At 37.0% G+C, this 19,692-nt stretch overlaps 1 pseudogene; it reads left to right on the top strand.

The window, feature by feature from the left end:
- The first annotated feature begins 5,048 nt into the window (after nt 1–5,048).
- LOC126832495 (beta-1,4-galactosyltransferase 3-like) lies at nt 5,049–17,695 on the top strand (annotated as a pseudogene).
- The last annotated feature ends 1,997 nt before the right edge of the window (nt 17,696–19,692 follow it).

Here is a 19,692-nt window from a genome sequence, read left to right as displayed (position 1 = left end):
AAGTATGTCAATACTTATAGATATATTGAAAACGACGATGAGAGAAATTGTATACGTATGAATAAGATCAAGAAGAAATGCGTTTTTTCTGCTATTCTAGCCCGTGATTTAAGCAACTTCAAAGTTTCTAATCGGTTTTCATCCGAAATCCCACTCTATGCCGACCTGAATTCCAACAATCCAATCAGACTGTTGTAGCTGCATTCACAAAATATAATCGATGTCCGAAAAATGTGGCACAAAGTAGAGTGACTCCTGACATAATTCTTTAATTCATAGTCAATTCAGTACAAATTCGTGGTATTCAATTAAAAGAAAAGTAAAATTAGTGTGTTTATTAGATTTCTGGCATCCAAGAACGTTTGATTCGGTCTCAACCATAATTATAGTGTAACGGTGATACATTTGAACTGTTTTGAAAATAAGATAAAAATGGTGACCTCTAGAGGGTTCACAAACTAAAAACGTGATATTTCGTAAATTAGGGGTCATGATCCAGAACGCTACGGTCTAATATGTGCCAATATCGAAAGGAACCCAGGCCTTATCAAAATTTGATGAAAATTCGAACCTCCGGCCCACAATCCCGATATTACATGCTTTTAAAGGTAACACTAACAGCCATTTGTCGGTGATTTTTGGTCCGATTTTCACGAAACGTGAATTCATACACATACATTGTCAGTTTCATCAAAATCGTATAAAAATTGTGACCTCTAGAGTGTCCACACCCTTGGAATTATTATGCATATATTTGTTAAGTTAAGCATCGCAGGAAACCACTATCGAATTTGGAAAAGAAATAAAATTTCACTTCATTGCTGAGTAATATCATTAGCCAGAAAGCGTCCCTAGATCCCCAGGATCCTCGCCTAAAGTCCTAGGATGGTTGCCCCCCCACCCACCCCAATCAAGAACTGCTTCCACCGGCCCTGAATGTCAAAGCGCTTGGTTAGATTAATTAAACCATAAACAGCACATACAATATTTTCATTAGTTTATTTGTCTGATCTGGTGTGCCCATAAAGCAAGACGTGAGTGTCTTGTTTATCAGGTGGGAGAGTTTTGATAATTGTTTGCCGTTCATTAAAGATAATTTGGACAGTGTTATGGCCGCATAAACATGATGTATTGTTTGATTCATGCATTGGGAATTTGTGAAAATTATGATTTCTGTTATTCAATACGAAAATAAAACAAGAATACAAACCATGCCATAAATTATTATAACATTATTGATATCCATATGTCTGCATAATTTACCGTTTTTAATTAAATTTTAATGTATGAATTGTGTGCTTTATTTTCCATTTAATTGACAATTGGTATGATTGAGCCGACAAATTCATCGCTGAACGTATATATAGCTTTGCAACAATAATGACATTATGTGCAATGTCATGGGGTTTCAAAAGAAACATAGTCAATGCTATAGTCAAGTTAATTTTCTGCAGTAAAGATAAAAATATAAACCGGCGTATTGGAAATATGAAATTTTATGCTTTTTTGAATAATAATAATGGATTATTATTTGTTGTGTTTGATGGTTCTTCTTTTGCATATGTTAGAGAGAGAGAGAGAAATGGGGTTTAACGTCCACTCGACACAAACTAGGTCATTTCGGGACTAACATATGGTTTAATTTTATTTACATAAATCGCTTGCGCGTAGGGGTCTTTAGCAGTGGGAGGAAACCGGAAGCCGCGGAGAAAACCCACGAGGTTGGACAGGCGACCCTACTCCTTGTCACGTACGACCGGGGAACCGAAACCACGCCAGTCGACTCAATGAGAGACTTTATGATACAGCGCGCGCACGCTAACCATTCAGCCATCCAACCCCCGCATATGTTAGAAATCATTGTTTATCTAATCTAACATATGCCTATGTATCACATTTTATGTATAGATTTATCTGATATTTCTAGATTTATCTTGATAAAGGCACAGCGGCGAAATGTGAAACACCCTTCACAAAAGGCTTCTAGTATAAAAACCAGCGGCTGCCAGGCAGGATACGCCCACATTTTGCAAGAGATAAGAACAAGCTAAAAACAAACAGGATTTTTTGTACAATCAGGGGTAATAATCCAGAAAGCTATGGACTGAAATGCGCAAATATCAAACGAGACTGAGATCTTTGGGATATAAAGATATGTTTTAAGTTTCATCAAAATCGGATAAACATTGTGACCTCTAGAGGGTCCACAACTTTTACACAATTTACGTACAAAGTGCGGCCATTTTGCCGGGCAGTTTCATTTCGATTTTCCGAAATTCGAATTCAACCTTCATTATGGTGGAGTGGTGATATATTTAAACGGTTTTTAAAATCGGAAACAAATTGTGACCTCTAGAGAATCCGCATGCTAAAAATGCAATTTTTCGAACAATCAGGAGCCATAATCCAGGAAGGTACGTTCGGATATACGCGATTATCAAAAGGAACCAAGATCTTAGTGTGTAATGGTGATATAGTCACATGGTTCTTTTTAAATCAGATTAAATTTGTGACCTCTGCATGGACCGCAAGCTAACAACGTGGTATTTTGTACATTCAAGGACCATAATTCAGGAAGATACGCGCGAATATCGATCGAAAGGAACCAAGATCTTTGGGTTATAAACATGTATTTCAACTTTCATCAAAATTGGATCAAACCTTGATTTACCAGATGTTTACACTATGTGCGTACTAAGGGCGGCCATTTTGTCCAGCACTTCACGAAATTCGAAGGCAACAAACATTACGGTGTAACGGTGATATATTCGAAAGTTTTTTAAATCGAATAATAATTGTGACCTCTAAGAGGGAACACAAGCTAAAAACGCGATTTTTCGTACAACCATAGGTTCTGCCACCACCCCCTTACGTTCATCGAGCCTGTACGCCTTTGCTCGCAACTAGGGGATCAGTATAGAGCATAATATTGGGTTGTTTTTTTTATGAAAGTCTACGTTCTAGAAGTCTTATGTTAAAATTAGACCTCGTTGTATCTAATGGTATAATTACTTGCGTTCAGTAACCCGGAGGGTACTTGTGGCCATATTATGTGTGTGTGTGTGGGGGGGGGGGGTACTCCGTCGGGCCTGCAAAGTATTAAATACAAGTACAGAAATATGGACGGGAACAATAATATGGAGGGACATAAAATTAGAGCACCCATATACATAGACACTATACAACCGGCATACATGATACATATATATGAAAATACGAAGCAAAACGTACGAAGTATCAATTCACATAACGAGACAGTACAAAACCCACATACAGGATACATAATATATGAATATACAAAACAAAACGTGCGTATTTAAAAGATAATAAAATATCATGCATATTTAACAGTTGAGTTGTCTTTCCGCAAAACAAGAGAAATCTAATTAACTGTTACGGTATGTAGGCATTTTAAATTCAAAGAAACGTAGGACGTTAATCCAGAAAAGGCCTAGTTTGTGCCGAGTGGGCGTTAAACCACAGTTACTGGAACATTTTTGTTGATATAGACCGTACCGTCCTAAAACCTGAACTGCCGTACGGTACAATAACAAGTTACTACAAAATGGAAAGCCGGGTATTTTTCTCGTTTTCTGTTTAATGTGTTCCTTGTCATTGTTCAGAAAATGTATTCCAATATGTAAAATTCTATAGATTACGTATTCAGATCAATATGCACATCCACAAGAAACATATAATTACAAAAATAGTATAATTACCGTTCAAAACGTTAAACTTTGTAACTTTGGCTTCCATCTTGTTACGTCATATGTCGTGAACTCGATATATATTTTAGCTACCCCAGTTCTCCAGTAGAAATCACGACTTCCGAGGCAATTTTTGTAGTTACGAACGCTAGTCGTATTTTCTATAAAACCGAGGAGTAACGAATACAGCATATGTAACGGATCGGCAATATTATATACCGGAAAACAACCGAAAAACACACCATGTTATACTGAATACCGGAAAAACACTAAATACCGAAAACACACTAAATACCGGAAAACGCCCTAAATAGGTAATCCGGAGCCTGGTCCTCTGGGTGCGCGCGGGGAGGGGGGTAGGGTTAGGTTTTCCCGAGGGTTTCCAGAGGCTCAGGCTAGGATTAGGGTTAGGGTTAGATTTTCCCGGTGTTTTTATGGTGTTTTCCGGTATTCAGTATAATATTGTGTTTTCCGGTAGTTTTCCGGTAGTTTTCCGATGTTTTCCGGTATATAGTAATGTCCGTAACGGATTCTTATCGGCTTTGGCCAAAAACATAACTGATTTAAAATTAAGAGTAAAAAGTTTATATACATTCATATTACATTATTATACGCGTTGCGCTTTTAGACCCATTTGTATCAATTGCTAGTCTAGGTCCAAATATTGAATGAAATGGGGTTTAACGTCCTACTGTTCTGCTCCGAACTGGGCTAATGAAGACGATCATATGCCATACAATGTGCTACGCCTACTCTTGTATCGAATTCCAACTGCCAAGGGATATTTTACTTGCATGCCAATGTGTACACGTGACCTCGGTTTTTCGTCCCATCCGAGCGACTAGACAGCTGTCCTTGTCAGGCTAGCGAGCCAGCGTCTTACAGTCTTACCCACTTAACCACCGTGGCCCCAGGTCCAAATATTAGCGATTTAGTTCCTTTAAGTTTATCAAGTGATGTAAAAAATGTAAAATATTTTCGTTTTTCCAGATTGATTTTAATCTAAATTGTATAAATTACCGATTAATTTTGTTTTAAAAAAAAGGGTGAGAATTATTTTGGTTAATTTGGTAAAACTCTTGGACGAGATTTGATGAAGCCTTCATTTTGGGCCTTTAAACATACATTTTGAATAAAGAAATGGTAATCTAAATTTGTTATTATGTATCGTTTTTATGTTTTCAGAATGTAAAATGTTGCATGAAGATGACGAATTAAGCGTTTAATATTCAACTAGTACAATTTAATGTGTGTATTTTTGTGAATTTGTACCAGAGACCCTAGAGTGATATTGCAGACAAAGGGTGTTCGATTGATGAGGCGATAATTTTTTTTTTAGAAATGGCATCAAAGATAAAACGTATTAAAATAATTTTGATCTTTGTTTATTTCTTGATTGTTGGATTTTCATTGTTTAATTATCGTAGTCATTGCGTGTTTACCTCCCCTTCCACGTTACTACGGTTACCACATGGCCAATCAGATAGAGGAAGATGTCGAGTAGATCTAGATAAATTAGGTGAGTTATATATATATATATATACGTGACCAAAAAGCCGTAATCAAACCTAAGAAGCATCAAATCCATAGAATCAGATTCTTCCAAAAGTAGACCCAAATAAACAAATATCAAATAAAGTGAATGGATCCGGGGGCCAGCCGTACGCGTCCACTGCTCTGTACAGTACCGGGCCTGTAGTGACACAGGCTTCACTCAAATTTGAAAACAATCAGGAATACAAAAAAGACATAACAGAAATAATGCGACCAATCTTGACAAGTGGTCGTCTCCTCAATGGCGATAATCTGTCAGTTGACGTCATAAGTTAGAACGTCAAACATTATGTGTACACCAATGTGTGGAGACAGGACCTCTGTTTTTTGTTCCATCAGAAAGACTAGACATAAATATAGTAACACATGATATTACTTTCTCTTTTTTTTTCAGAATTGGCAACATTAGACATTTTTACAGTCCCAGAATTTGATTTTATTTTGGAAAAAAATCAGCATGTAAAAAAAGGTGGTGTGTCCAAACCTGTTGGTTGCTCTGTGTGGCAGAAAGTGGCGATTATAGTTCCATATCGTGATCGTCTTCATCATTTAAAGATTTTATTACACCGATTACACGCCATGTTGGTGAAACAGATGATAGAGTATAGAATATTTGTAATTGAACAGGTAAGTAAAACAGATGATAAAGTATAGAATATTTGTAATTGAACAGGTAACCATGGTTTACTTTGTAATGGACTAAGACTTGTAATTGTAATTTCATCATCCAGTAATGTAGTCCGTCTGTTCATAGCAATTCCTTCCCTTTTCCCTTTGTCCATCTTTTTATTGCCATTTTTGTTACCATTTTGGTCTAGAATGGAAGAACTTTGCTCAGATTAAGGTGAATATTGATGAATTTGATCCAGAAAATAAACAGAAATTAGGGAAATCCCCTACTAAAATGACTTCACATCCTGTAGATTTATTTGACCAGGTCGAGCAATACATCGTAGCAGTCAACCCTTCAATATTTTTATCAGATGATTGGCACATATTGGACTCTTTGTGGTTATAAAGATTAAGATAAAAATGTTATAGATTTAAGTGGTCATCGAGTTGGAGATCGAGTGTTCTATTTCTGCATTGATCGAGAAAGTTCATTCAGATTCTCCGGCGTCGTTTCCCCTTGTCAGTGATGCAGGACGGAGGGCCTGACAAGGACAGCTGTCTAGTCATTTGGATGGGGCGAAAAGTGAAGGTCCCGTTATACATTGGCATGCACGTAAAAGATCCCTTTGTTAAACTATTTAACACTGAAAGTGACACGGCGTACACTCAACCATAACTTCATTCTGCCATAACTGATAACTAAAAGTAATCTCTATTCTAGAGAGTATAGGACTAAGACTAGTAATTATTAGTGAGCAGAAATTCGGCCGTGTATCTGTTATCACTCGTCACATCAGTCAGTTATATAGAGAGATGACTCGTGTTTTCCTTTGGTGTTCGCCACTTCCGATTCAGGAAACCTGCATTACTCAGCTATCGTAGCAATGATCTCTGTGTTAAAATTATATTTGGAAAATGTTTAACCAGCTCTATCACATATGTGATAATGACTGGCACCAATATTGTCCTTTAACATTTGAAGACAATGGGGAGATAAGTACTTATCTGACTTTAATTAATTAGAGTTATCTCTCTTTGACCCTTCAAGAATTCTTGACAGTGTCCCAAGGTACATATTCTTGAAGCAATGGCCCGAGAAATCCCTCTCTGGCCATTGCTGGATTAGTTTCTGATACTTGCGCCTTTGAAGGAGTGTGTCTATTCTTCCCGTTCAATCAAATCTATCCCCAAGTACAGGAATATGACAACCCTTCGTTTAATCAGGGGTCTTCCCTATAACTTTGGTCAGTGATTTAAGGTATTAAAAACTGTATTAAGGTATTGAAAAGTGTTGTTCGTCTCAACACAGTATTGTTTACATTATATCTGTGTTGACAGCCTCATTTGTCACACAATTAGTATTTCTGCAGTATTCTGCTATGCACTGGTTAATTGGGCATATGAAAAATCGTGAGTCATGACGTAACGTTATGTAAACATATTTGGTCCAATTTGGGATCTGTTTAAAGCGTGATGATATTGTTACGCAGTTAGCGATTGGTTGTTAATCGGACTATTGACCAGTCATAATTTGGAACAAGAATTTGCTTTCTGTACAGCAGTGAGTAGTGGGATTAGCTCTAATCAAACGAAACACTGCAAGGAGTATGCCAAGGTATGGCATTGACTCAAGTAGCGTGGTTTTAATCCACCACTTGTACATGATAATGTAAATGGTCGCTTGTGCAACATTGTGGGTTTCCTGTGGGTTCCACCCACTGGTTAAGGCTATCTATTAGTCCCGAAATAAACTTTAATATGATAAACACGTTTGTACTTCAGTCTGGTTTGGACACGTTCAACCGTGGCAAACTGAACAATATTGGCTATCTGGAAGCTCTAAAGTTCGGTGATTTTGATTGTTTTGTTTTCCACGATGTTGACTTAATACCGGAGCATGATCAGAATTTATATATGTGTGATCAACATGCCCGTCATCTTTCCTCCGCCATTGATGAAATGAGATATCAGTAAGTTATTAATATTTAATTGTTACGTTTTATTATTACACTCCATGGTTACATAGGGCCTGACAATGACAGCTGTTTAGTCGTTCGGATGGGACGAAAAACCAAGGCCCGTGTACACATTGGCGTGCACGTTAAAGATCCTTGGTCAGTTGGAATTCAATATAAGAGTAGGCCGTAGTGCCGCTGCCCTTGCAAAATATCCCTCATAGCACACTGTATGGTGTATGTGTGTCTTCATTAGCCCTGTTCGAAGCAGAACAGTAGGACGTTAACCCCCATTTCATTTCATTTCCAGGATTACATTTGATGGTTGAGTTGTTATTTTTTATCTGTTTTCTTCCATTTGTGAAGTGCATATCAATTAGTTTCTATAAAGATGTTTTATTATTATTCTCGATAGTTACAAATTATTGTTACATTTTATTGTTACGTTTCATAATAGCTATGTTATTGTATGGGCTTTTTGTAATTCGTATTAGTAAATGGCACAGCCCGCTGTAAGGAGCGGTGCATATTGTTTGTGGACTTGGTTACGTCACTCGTTTCTGTTCACGGGCGGAAATTAGCAGACGACAGTATGTGGCCGGTGTTTTGAAATGTATTTTCGATGTGATGTAAGTAGTAGTTATTAGCACACTTTCCGATGTGTATCGGTGAATATCAGGACAGTTTTGGTCGAGGGGCCCAGCCGAGGCGGCTCCCGACCAAAACTGTCCTGATATTCACCGATACACCGAGGAAAGGTGCTAATAAGTTACTTACATCACATTTCGATCGAGTATTGTGAAGCAAAATGTGAAAAATAGTATTTATTATCGAGTCGTTTCAACCGAAAAGTGACAAATACTTTCTGCTCTTTCATTATTTATCCCTTTCTGAGCCTCACGTTACATTTCATGGTAGAATGATTTCGCAGTGGAAAGACGACCTGAGTAGTATTTACACGTGCGTCTTGCTATGATTACTCCCAGCGTAAAACAATCACGTGTTTGTTTAGACCACATCGTCAAAACAACTTGTCTATGGCGTAGAGGACTGCGATATTATTAAATGTAGTGTAAAGGAAATGCGAAACGTGGGTCATTCCTGGTGAAAGTATGCATCGGCGGATGGTTCTTCCGTTGAAATTTATTTGTAATAAAGTTTATGACTTTCTAGGCGTTTTTTTCATCCTGCTTATTTTCAATGCCTGTGAAGTGTCCAGCAAGAGAACTGCGCCTTCTATCATCATAATTAATTAAAATAATTATTCAATATTCTAATTTATATATTTTGCATATTAATATAAATCAAACCAAATTATGAAATATATGCCAATTGATATGTATAATAATTGATTTTTGTAATATGTTGTTATGTTAATTTAATGTCATTGTATATGTTTTTGAACTGCCATGTAGTTCCCCCCATTTTGTTTTGTTACTATGATTTTGACTAGTTGTTTCATGTACATTCTAAAGAGCCATCGTTATCAATTGCGATCTGGGTCGGACTAAACGTCCGCTACTTATTGCTTGATAGCTATCTAAAACGGTATAAAAGTATCCGTGTATCAGAAATGAACAGTGCTCTTTCTGTACATTTCTGATACACGGATACTTTTACGCATGTATTGCAAATAAACAGGACAGTTTTATCAAAGGTTGCCAGTGGCAACGAGTAGAAGTGGGATGTAATTGTAGGTTGTGCTGTTAATAAGGAGTTTTAATTAACCCGAGCATACTGTACTGCCGTATAGTTATTTTGTTACATTACATTGTTATCACTGTAACGCTGACTAAGCCTGTTATAAATGAAAACATACCTCATCGTCAGTTTTTATACATGTTTATTAGGTAGTTAAAATTGGTAGTAATCACTAATCAGACAGTAGTGTTTTGTCACTATGGTGTTAAAACTGTCACTATTGAATGTTATACACCACTAATTGTCAAGGTTCTGGGGTGTTATAAATAGTAGTGACATCTTTTACAGCAAGCTACACACCTGCTAATTAATTACAACTGTTTGATGTCTAGCCACTTCCTATACATACTAAACATTAGTCTATACAGTTATATGATTTGATGATTAAAAAATTGCCATTACTAAAAGGCCTAGATTCATTAGCCAACGGTATCAGTTTACCAGTGATATAGGGGCTACAATAATTTAGAAAGAATACCCGTTCTTTAAATGGGGGGTGGCCGAATGGTTAGCCCGTGTGTACTCTAGCATAAGGTCTGTCATTGAGTCAACTGGTATGGTTTCGATTCTCCGGTTGTACGTGACAAGGAGTAGGGTCGTCTGTCCAACATCGTGGGATTTCTCTGGGTCCTATGGTTTTCTCCCACTGCTGAAGACCCCCACGCACAAGCGAATTATTGAACAATATTATGTTAGTCCCGAAATGACCTAGTTTCCATCGAATGGACATTAAACCCCATTTCTCTCTCTTGATCTTGAAATGGTGTTTAATGGTGTACGTTTCAGCAGTAACTGGCGTAATATTGATGGGTATATGCCATGACGGAAATGAAATGGGGTTTAACGCCTTACTGTTCTGCTTGGAATCTGGGCTAATGAAGCCATACAGTGTGCTATGAAATTTTGGCTGGACAGCAGCACTAGGCCTACACTGTAAATAATATTTGTGTATTTTTACAGTAAATTGACTTGCAGAAAGTTGCCATTAAATTGACTGTATTTTAACACTGACTTGTAAATGTACCCCTAAGTGATTTACAAACAGCATGTAAATTTACAGTGGGTGTAAAATAACATGTTCTTGTAAATAGAAAGTGAGGTAAATTTACGTTCACTGTAAATTTACACTGTGGTTGTAAATTTACCTCAGAGTTATTTTACACTCACTGTAAATTTACGTGGTGTTTGTAAATCTAAATCTACCATTTAGGGGTACATTTACAAGTCATTGTTAAAATACAGTGATTTTACTGGCAACTTTCTGCCAGTCATTTTACGGTTAAAATACAATTTGAAGTGTATATTTACTTGAAATATACTTTGAACGTGTTTGTCCCCACTCGACTAAGTCGTCCTAGGTTAGATCCTGGCGAACACATAAAGATTTTCAGACCTTTCAGACGAGCATGCTAAACATCATTCGATAATGGAAAGAAATTAAATGAAATGGGGTTTAACGTCCTACTGTTCTGCTTCTTACAATGGAAAGAGTAGGAGGCATGACACGAAGCAAAATGTCCCACACAACCCTATGTATGGCATGTCACTGTCTAGGTGCATTCAGATTTTGAATAACCTATTTTTCTAAAATAGACAAATCTGACTGATATAACAGTAAATATTTTGTACATTATTCGATATGTGGTCGAAGGGGAATAATTTGTTGTAAAGATACTATTTTAAATGGCATTTCTGATAATATACAGCTAACATAATGTAAACTGACATATGGTTGTATTTTTACATTACGTTTGATGTAATCTTACATGTAGCCAAAGAGGGGATAACCGATGTGGCCACTATTTGAAAGTTAATTTACAATTTGCTGTAAAAATAATAATTCAAATAGAATTTCTCACGTTAATATACGCAGCTCACATAACGTAAACTGACATATGGTTGTATTTCTACATTAAATTTGATGTAATCTTACATAAGCTTTGTATTCATGTGATATTACAAATCGGACACTGTATTTTAAGCATACTGTAAATATACATATAATTTTAACAGTTTAATATGGATCGTTTACGTGCACACCAACTTGTACACGGGACCTCAGTGTTTCGTCCCATCCGACCGACTAGACAGCAATCTCTGTCCGGCCCTTCATCCTGCATCACTAACAAGGGGGAACCACGCCGGGAAATCTGGATGAACTTTCTCGGTTAATACAGGGATCGAACACTCGACCTCCAGACTAGCGAGTCTGCGTCTTACCCACTCAGCCACCGTGACCCCCTCATACGTGGACTATAGTATAGACGAAAAGTAATAAAGCCTTAAAAGGTCTATCAATGTTAAAAGTTCTAAAGAGATGTACAATTACACGTTTCCAGTAATTGTACACAAATTCCGTATTTATACATGTTTGAATAGTGAAATACCCATAAAAACAGTTAAAGAACAACATACATGTACTTTTAACCAACATAGTTGTATCAATACAGATTACATGTAATAAAAATACAGTTCTAACTTGTAAAACAACACTTTTTACAATTTTACCAATTTGTATACCCCCATATTTTCATGTGGACGTATATTGCCGTCGCCCTTGTCCGTCCGGACGTCCACAATTGTTTGTGGACACTCTACAGGTCACAATTCTTATCCGATTTGAGGAAACTTGAAATATAGGTTTATCTCCAAAAGATCTCGGTTGCTCTCGATATTGGCATGTATCGGATCGAAACTTCATGGATTATGGCCCCTGATTGTAGGAAAAATCACGTTTTTAGAGGTCACAATTTTTATCCGATTTTGATGAAACTTGAAATGTGAGTTAATAACCCGAAGATCCCGGTTCCTGTCGATATTCACGCATATCGGACCGTATTATGGCCCCTGATTGTACGAAAAATGCGTTTTTAGCTTGTGGACCCTATAAAGGTCATAATTTTTATCCGATTTAAAAGAATGTTTTAGTATATCACGGGTACACCCTAAGGATGGTTGAGTTCGAATTTCGTGAAAATCGGCCCAAAACTGAGAGACAAAATGGCCGCCCCTCGTTCTCAAATAGCGTAAAAATATGGTATATCAAGGTTGTGGACCCTGTAGAGGTCACAATTTTTTTTGATTTTGATGAAACTTGAAATAATGGTTTATAACCCAAAAGATCTTGGTTTCTTTCGATAGTCGTGCATATAGGATATAACTTCCTGAATTATGACCCCTGATTGTACGAAAAATCGCGTTTTTAGCTTGAGGTCCCTCTAGATGTCACAATTATTATCCGATTAAAAAAACGCTCAAATATATCACTGTTACACCGGAATTTTGGTTGATTCAGACTGAAACTGCTGGAAAAAATTGCCGCCCCTCGTACACAATTAGCGTAAAAATATGGTATATCAATGTTGTGGACCCTCCAGAGGTCACAATATTCTTCTGATTTTGATGAAACTTGAAAACGACGTCGATGAACACGTCTCCCGGTCACATTAAACGTAACACGCTAAAGCAAAGATGCGCTAAAGAGTAAATCCTATGCAAGCACCGATAGAAAACCAAACATGGATAGATAAACCAGCACGCGGCAATTTTCATCAACCCTTCCTTGTAGTGTCAAAATTGACAATGAACCCCTCCCACGTGTATGGTGCTATTGCGTGTCGCATGTGTAGCTCAGTGGTTATGTTGGGGCGATAAGTTCTTCATCTGTGAACATACTCTCAAAGCATGTCAAGTGTCCATGATTATTTATCATATCACAACCTGCATAGGTATTTGCATTTCAATATCCCCTACCTTTTTGGAGAGTATATATACTTGTTATATTATAATTATATATAATTGTTATATAATACTTATGATTGTTATATTTGTTATGTATTACAGTGTTATGTATTATAATTATATATAATTGTTATATTATAATCATATATTAAAGTGTTTCATATTATAAGTATATATAATTATTATTTGTTATATGTTACAGTCTTATGTATTATAATTATATATAATTTGTATGTTATATTTATGTATAATTATTATTATATGTGTTATATATTACAGTGCTCTGTATTATAATTATTATATGTGTTATATATTACATTGTTATATGATTATATATAACTGTTATATGTGTTATATATTACAGTGTTATGTATTATAATTATGCTGGAGGTGTTATTGCTATTAATCGTGAAAATTATCAGCGTATCAATGGTTATTCTAATTTTTATTGGGGATGGGGAAATGAGGATGATGATTTGTCTGCCAGGTAAATCAAGTTAGATATATATGGTAAAATCAAGTTCATAATAAACTCTTAACCAACACATAACTGATCACTATGGTTTTCAACTTCCTAGACTATTCTACCAAAATTGGACCTAGTTACCAGCTTGTTCTAATAGTTAGTGCAGGAGAACCTCACCACACACAAGCCGACTCCATGACAGGACCCCCACATAATGGCTGACTGTTGAATCTCCTGTAAAGCAACTAATGAATATTTGTATTTTATTAAAATTGACAATTTGATGTTTTGTCAGAATTCAAGATCTGGTTTAATGATTACCAGAACACCAGAACATATTGGAAGATTTAAAATGGTGCGGCATCCTAAGTTATCTAGAAATAAACATGGGTAAGTACCTAGGGCTGACTATGGGTAAGTTATCTAGAGCTGAACATGGGTAAATGATCTAGAGCTGAACATGGGCAAGTTCCCTTAGGCTGAACATGGGCAAGTTATCTTAAGCTGAACATGGGTAAATTATCTCTGGCTGATCATGGGTGAATTATCTCAGGTTTAGAATGTTATCTGGGGTTGGATATGGGTAAATTATCTCGGGTAGAACATGAGTAAATTGTCTCCATCTGATCATGGGTAAATTGTCTCCGGCTGAACCTGCGTAAATAGTCTCGGGCTGAATCTGGGTAAGTTATCTTGGACTGAACATGGGCAAGTTATCTCAGACTGAACATGGGTCAGTTATCTCCAGATACTTCATACCTCGAGAATACATCACTGCCCTATGTGCTGTCCATTTAAAAACGCTCACATGATCATTCCAGGGCGTGGCTTATCGACTGGTATTGCTTTCTATACCCGAAGCACGTGGTTTATGTAAACAAATATATATGTCAAGTTAGCAAAATGTCTTTATAATTGTAAGCTGCCTTTAGAGTTTCAAAGCAAGGTTAGATACTCCTAAATTTGTCTTTGCATACAAAACCGCTTCTGTGAAATTATCTTTCATGGATGCCGCCATATTGAATAATTAGTGGACTATTTCGTGATTCGGCTCTGATCCGTTTGACATCTTTCATACACACAACGGCTAAATGAACGTAATTAATTTCATTCAATATGAAAATAGAAGAGAAATAAAAACTCAGTGTTTTCAACTAAAATCATTGATGTAGGAATTAAAATGTCGGTCAGTTAGGTTAGGGTCTGTTCTCGGGCGGAGGTAACTGTGGACAGGCAGCCTAAGTTTGGCATATTATCATCCATTTTAGCTGTGCAAGTTTTTAAGTATTTTTACTTGTATTTTAGTAATGAGTTGTTTCTTGGTTGGCGAGGTCGATGGCCTGAAGAGGGTTTAAATGATGGAGTTGGAATGAATTATACTGTATTACACTTCACAGAGGAACCATTGTTTACTAATATCACCGTTAATATCGGATCCAGACCTAAAACAATGCCTAATCATAGTACCACACAAGAATCGTTATTCTGGTGAGTTGATCTAAAACAATGCCTAATCATATCATCACACAGCCTACTCTGCCCAAACAACAATTCTCCAAAATAATTTACAAAATAATACCCAACGATTAGACTCCAATAAATTTATATATTTTTATAACTCACTGTCTATACATATATCCACTATTGTTTACTGTAAACATAATATTTAACTATTTTATATGTTTGGATAGAACTATTATAGGCCTTTGCCTGTTGTTCAATCCAGTTCAGTTTATTGAATAAAATATTGTTTAAACTAAATCACTCAAGAATCGTTGTACTGGTGAGTTGGTCTATATCGAACGTCTCGTCATCACAATGCGTCAACCATTTTGAGACTAACATCTGAAGAACCAGACACACTGCCCATGTGTGTCATGCAGGCCACACGCTGGACAAAAGGGAACCAAGGCTTTTAACCCACTGCTAGTACGGTGTCCTGACTATTCAAACACTGTGGCAGTGATGAGTGATCTTGATGTACCTAAAGATCAGAGATTTATCTCATTGATAGTCCGCCTTTTTTTTGTACAGTACAGCCATCACAGATAGTTAAACAAGTTGGGGATGCTCGATTGCCATTCCCGAATTGACAGAATTGGAATCAAGTGACGCGGAATACAGTCCTGTCATTGTTCCGTCAGTTCCAAACACTGAGATGGTGTGATTAGAATCTTTCAGCTGTCATGGCTGGTTGAGATGATATATTCTTATACTTGCATTGTAGCCGGTAAACCCCCTTTTCACTTGAAAAGTTACATCGAGTATCCCCGTTGGTTTTGTGCGACTATTCCGTGATGTGCGCGATTACAATCTTTAATCATTACGCATGCATTTCGTCCTTACCCTGGGGGTTGGATGGCCGAATGGTTAGCACGCGCGCGCGCTCTATCATACGGTCTGTCATTGAGTCACCTGGCGGGGTTTCGATTCCCCGGTTGTACGTGACAAGGAGTAGGGTCGCCTGTCCAACCTCGTGGGTTTTCTCCGGGTCCTCCGGTTTCCTGCCACTGCTACAGACCCCTACGCGCAAGCGAATGATTGAAATAAAATTGAACCATGTGTTATTCCCGAAATGACCTAGTTTGTGTCGAGTGGACGTTAAACCCCATATCTCTCTCTCTCGTCCTCCCCCCTTGGTAAACCCCATTTCATTTCCTTCGTGATTTAAAACATGCTTGTATAAATCAAGGGCCATGAGTGTCCCAAGATTGTTCAATGATTGCTTGCAGAGTTACTTCCCCTCTCATCAGTAAACTCAAGAGCAGGAACCTTATTGAACCCTATTGTTAATTCAGAATCCCACAACGTTCTATGCACAATTATTTACTGTGGGGCAGGGATCTTAATCGTCTGTTTTTGTCGGCTTTAGTCGCTTGAAGTTCGATCAAGCCGATTGGCAAAACTATGGTATCATAAATCAATCTACTTTCGGCTCAATTACAACTGGTTAATTATTACTTGTTAATTAAGAAGTCAAGTCAATCAACTTGCTTGTCGGCTACAATAACAGTCATACCTTCGTGAGAATCGGCCATTGGTTTATAATCCTAGTAATTAGCACATAATTAACGGTAAATTTGATAATCCGGTAAAAAACCAAAACAATTTGCTGATTATTCATAACTGGTCCAGTGGTTTTCTTATAGGGATACTTTCATATTTTCTAAGAAAGTCAAGACATGATTATTTCTATGTCTGTTGCTTAATAGATTGTCAAACACTTTTATGCAATCATAGGATTCATTCTAGCACTTACAAAAATACTCGCATACAAATATATCCTACTCACTCGCAATACTCATTTCTCACTGGATAACTCAGTCTACATGATGGAAGTGGTTGATTGTCCAGGTCTATGATCTACGATGCCTGGTTCAAAAAGGGAAAATTTACCCTCTTGTTTTGATGGCTAAAATGACACTTTCAAAATAAACATTTTACTTTCAACAAGAAAATGATATTTTTTTCAATCTCTCAACTGACATTAGTGAATTATAGGATTAATAGGATTATTTTTTAACAATGTAGGACCGGGTATATAGAGGTTTTGTTGTAACATGATTTAAACATATGACTCTAAATACGATGGTAAATACGATAATATTACTGAATTAATATATTTACTGAGTTTGAGTAACTATAGTGGTATCAATATGTAAAGTAACTATAGTGATGTTACTGAGTTAGTATAGTAACTATAGTGATGTTACTGAGTTAGTAGAGTAACTATAGTGATGTTACTGAGTTAGTATAGTAACTATAGTGATGTTACATTACTGAGTTAGTAGAGTAACTATAGTGGTATTACTGCGTTAGTATAGTAACTATTGGGATGTTCCTGAGTTAGTAGAGTAACTGTAGTAATATTACCGAGTTAGTAGTGTTTTGTTGTGAAAATGAAGGATCAAACATACATTCTTTTGTTTTGCAGGTTTTTAAAGTTTTACTTTCCCTAAGAAAGAGAAAGAAGAACTCCTAACCCCCACAGCTTCCGACCATCCATTTTTCCACAAAATCCCTCCTTACTTTCATCTCCTCGCCCCTATCTGGTACCCACACTCATCTTAGCCCCCACTCATCTGACCCACGAAATCCCTCCCTGCTCTCATTTTAGTTCCACCCCTCTCAAACCTGTCTGAACTACAAAACCCCTACTTACCCCCATATTACACCCCCCCCCCCGCCCTGAACTAATCTGTACTTCCTACCAAAGGGTAATATTTATATTTTTGTACATCTTACATATACTTGTATATATATTTTTTCTATTCTGTTAAATATAACGGCAAGTTAACGGGGCTTCCAGCAACAAAGGTAACGATCCATTAAGTCCCACTCGGCAAACCTCAGCAGATTCCAGTACCCTACATCTAGCCTCGGCTGTATGACGAAGTCCCCCATTGAAACTATTTCGAGTTCCTGGATTACCAACAGCGTTGCTCATGACGACGCCTTTTAAGAATGTTTTATCATACAAAGATTTCAAAGTCTGAAGCTGTTTTTCTCTCAAGTTTGTCCGATTTTCTTCAGACAATGACAACTCTGCACTGAAAATTCTACACACTCTTCGAACGACGCAATTGTGAAAACTTCTTTCTAAAAGCGGCAAGTTTTCCTAAGAAGTAAACCGGTGCCGCATCGCAATTATATAGGCGTAGGTGCATATCATTTATTGTCATACAGCCGAGGCTAGATGTAGGGTACCGAAATCTGCCGAGGTTTGCCGAGTGATTAACTCCATGTTAACGAGTCATTAAAACATAACTGAACTTTGAACAACCGGCCCCAGATCATTGTTTCTGAAATCCTACTGAAATTATACTAATGCATCTGGTCATTGTTTCTGAAATCTTATTGTATTATTTCTGCATTCTGATCGATAGTCACATAGAATTGATCAGGTATATTTCAACACACGGAGTTAAAATTTAATGGCTACACAATTATAGAATTTATTGATATCCTCCTTGATTGTATCTTATAAAGGGGGTTGGATGGCCGAATGGGTAGCACGTGCGGGCTGTATCATAAGGTCTGTCATTGAGTCAACTGGCGTGGTTTCCATTCCCCGGTTGTACGTGCCAAGGTGTACGGTCGCCTGTCCAACCTCGTGGGTTTTCGCCGGGTCCTCCGGTTTCCTCCCACTGCTAAAGACCCCTATGCGCAAGCAAATGATTAAAATAGAATTGAACCATGTGTTTGTCCCGAAATGACCTAGTTTGTGTCGAGTGGACGTTAAATCCCCCCCCCACCTCTCTCTCTCTTCAATGTTTGAACATAAAAATAAATAGTACAGGTTTCATTTTATAGGTTATAGCACCTGGGCCTTTGGGCATGGTTGAGGACACCGAAGGTCTAATGCATCAGCTGTAGGTTTAATATTTACTGGCCATCAGATGTAGGTTTAATATTTACTGGCCATCAGCTGTAGGTTTAATATTTACTGGCCATCAGCTGTAGGTCACTCTTTAAGATTTAGTATCTTCCGTATAGTTTAATTTAATTACCATATTTTGTACACGGTGAACAGTCCATATGCTGATTACACTATTTTGCCTTATTACACTATTTTGCCTATACCGTTTTTTTAGGACTTCAAATTTTGTCTAATGGTTTGGATTGTTCGTACTTGGTTTTATTTTATTTTAATTATATTTCGTCGTAACTTTTATTCTCCATTTATTAATACTTGAATTATAATAGGGTTGAATGAAATGCACCTAGAGAAAGATGCTGGGGATGGTAACCTATAAGAAACAGAGAAAGTTAAATCATGCCCCTCTCTCTGCTGCGCTCCACCACATAACTTTTAATTTTTTATTAACTCTTTTTATTACTGGCCATATATCACCAATATAATTTTTATTAATATGTTGGGTCTTATAGTTTTTATCATTTTAAATATACCCAAAGCCATTAAAAACGCAATGCCTAATTCGTGAAATATTTCTGG

The sequence above is a fragment of the Patella vulgata genome, chromosome 9, assembly GCF_932274485.2.
Source record: "Patella vulgata chromosome 9, xgPatVulg1.2, whole genome shotgun sequence".
In the NCBI taxonomy this organism is placed as follows: Eukaryota; Metazoa; Mollusca; class Gastropoda; family Patellidae; genus Patella; species Patella vulgata.
Note: the sequence above shows the minus strand (reverse complement) of the source record. Positions and strands in the feature narration are given on the sequence as shown.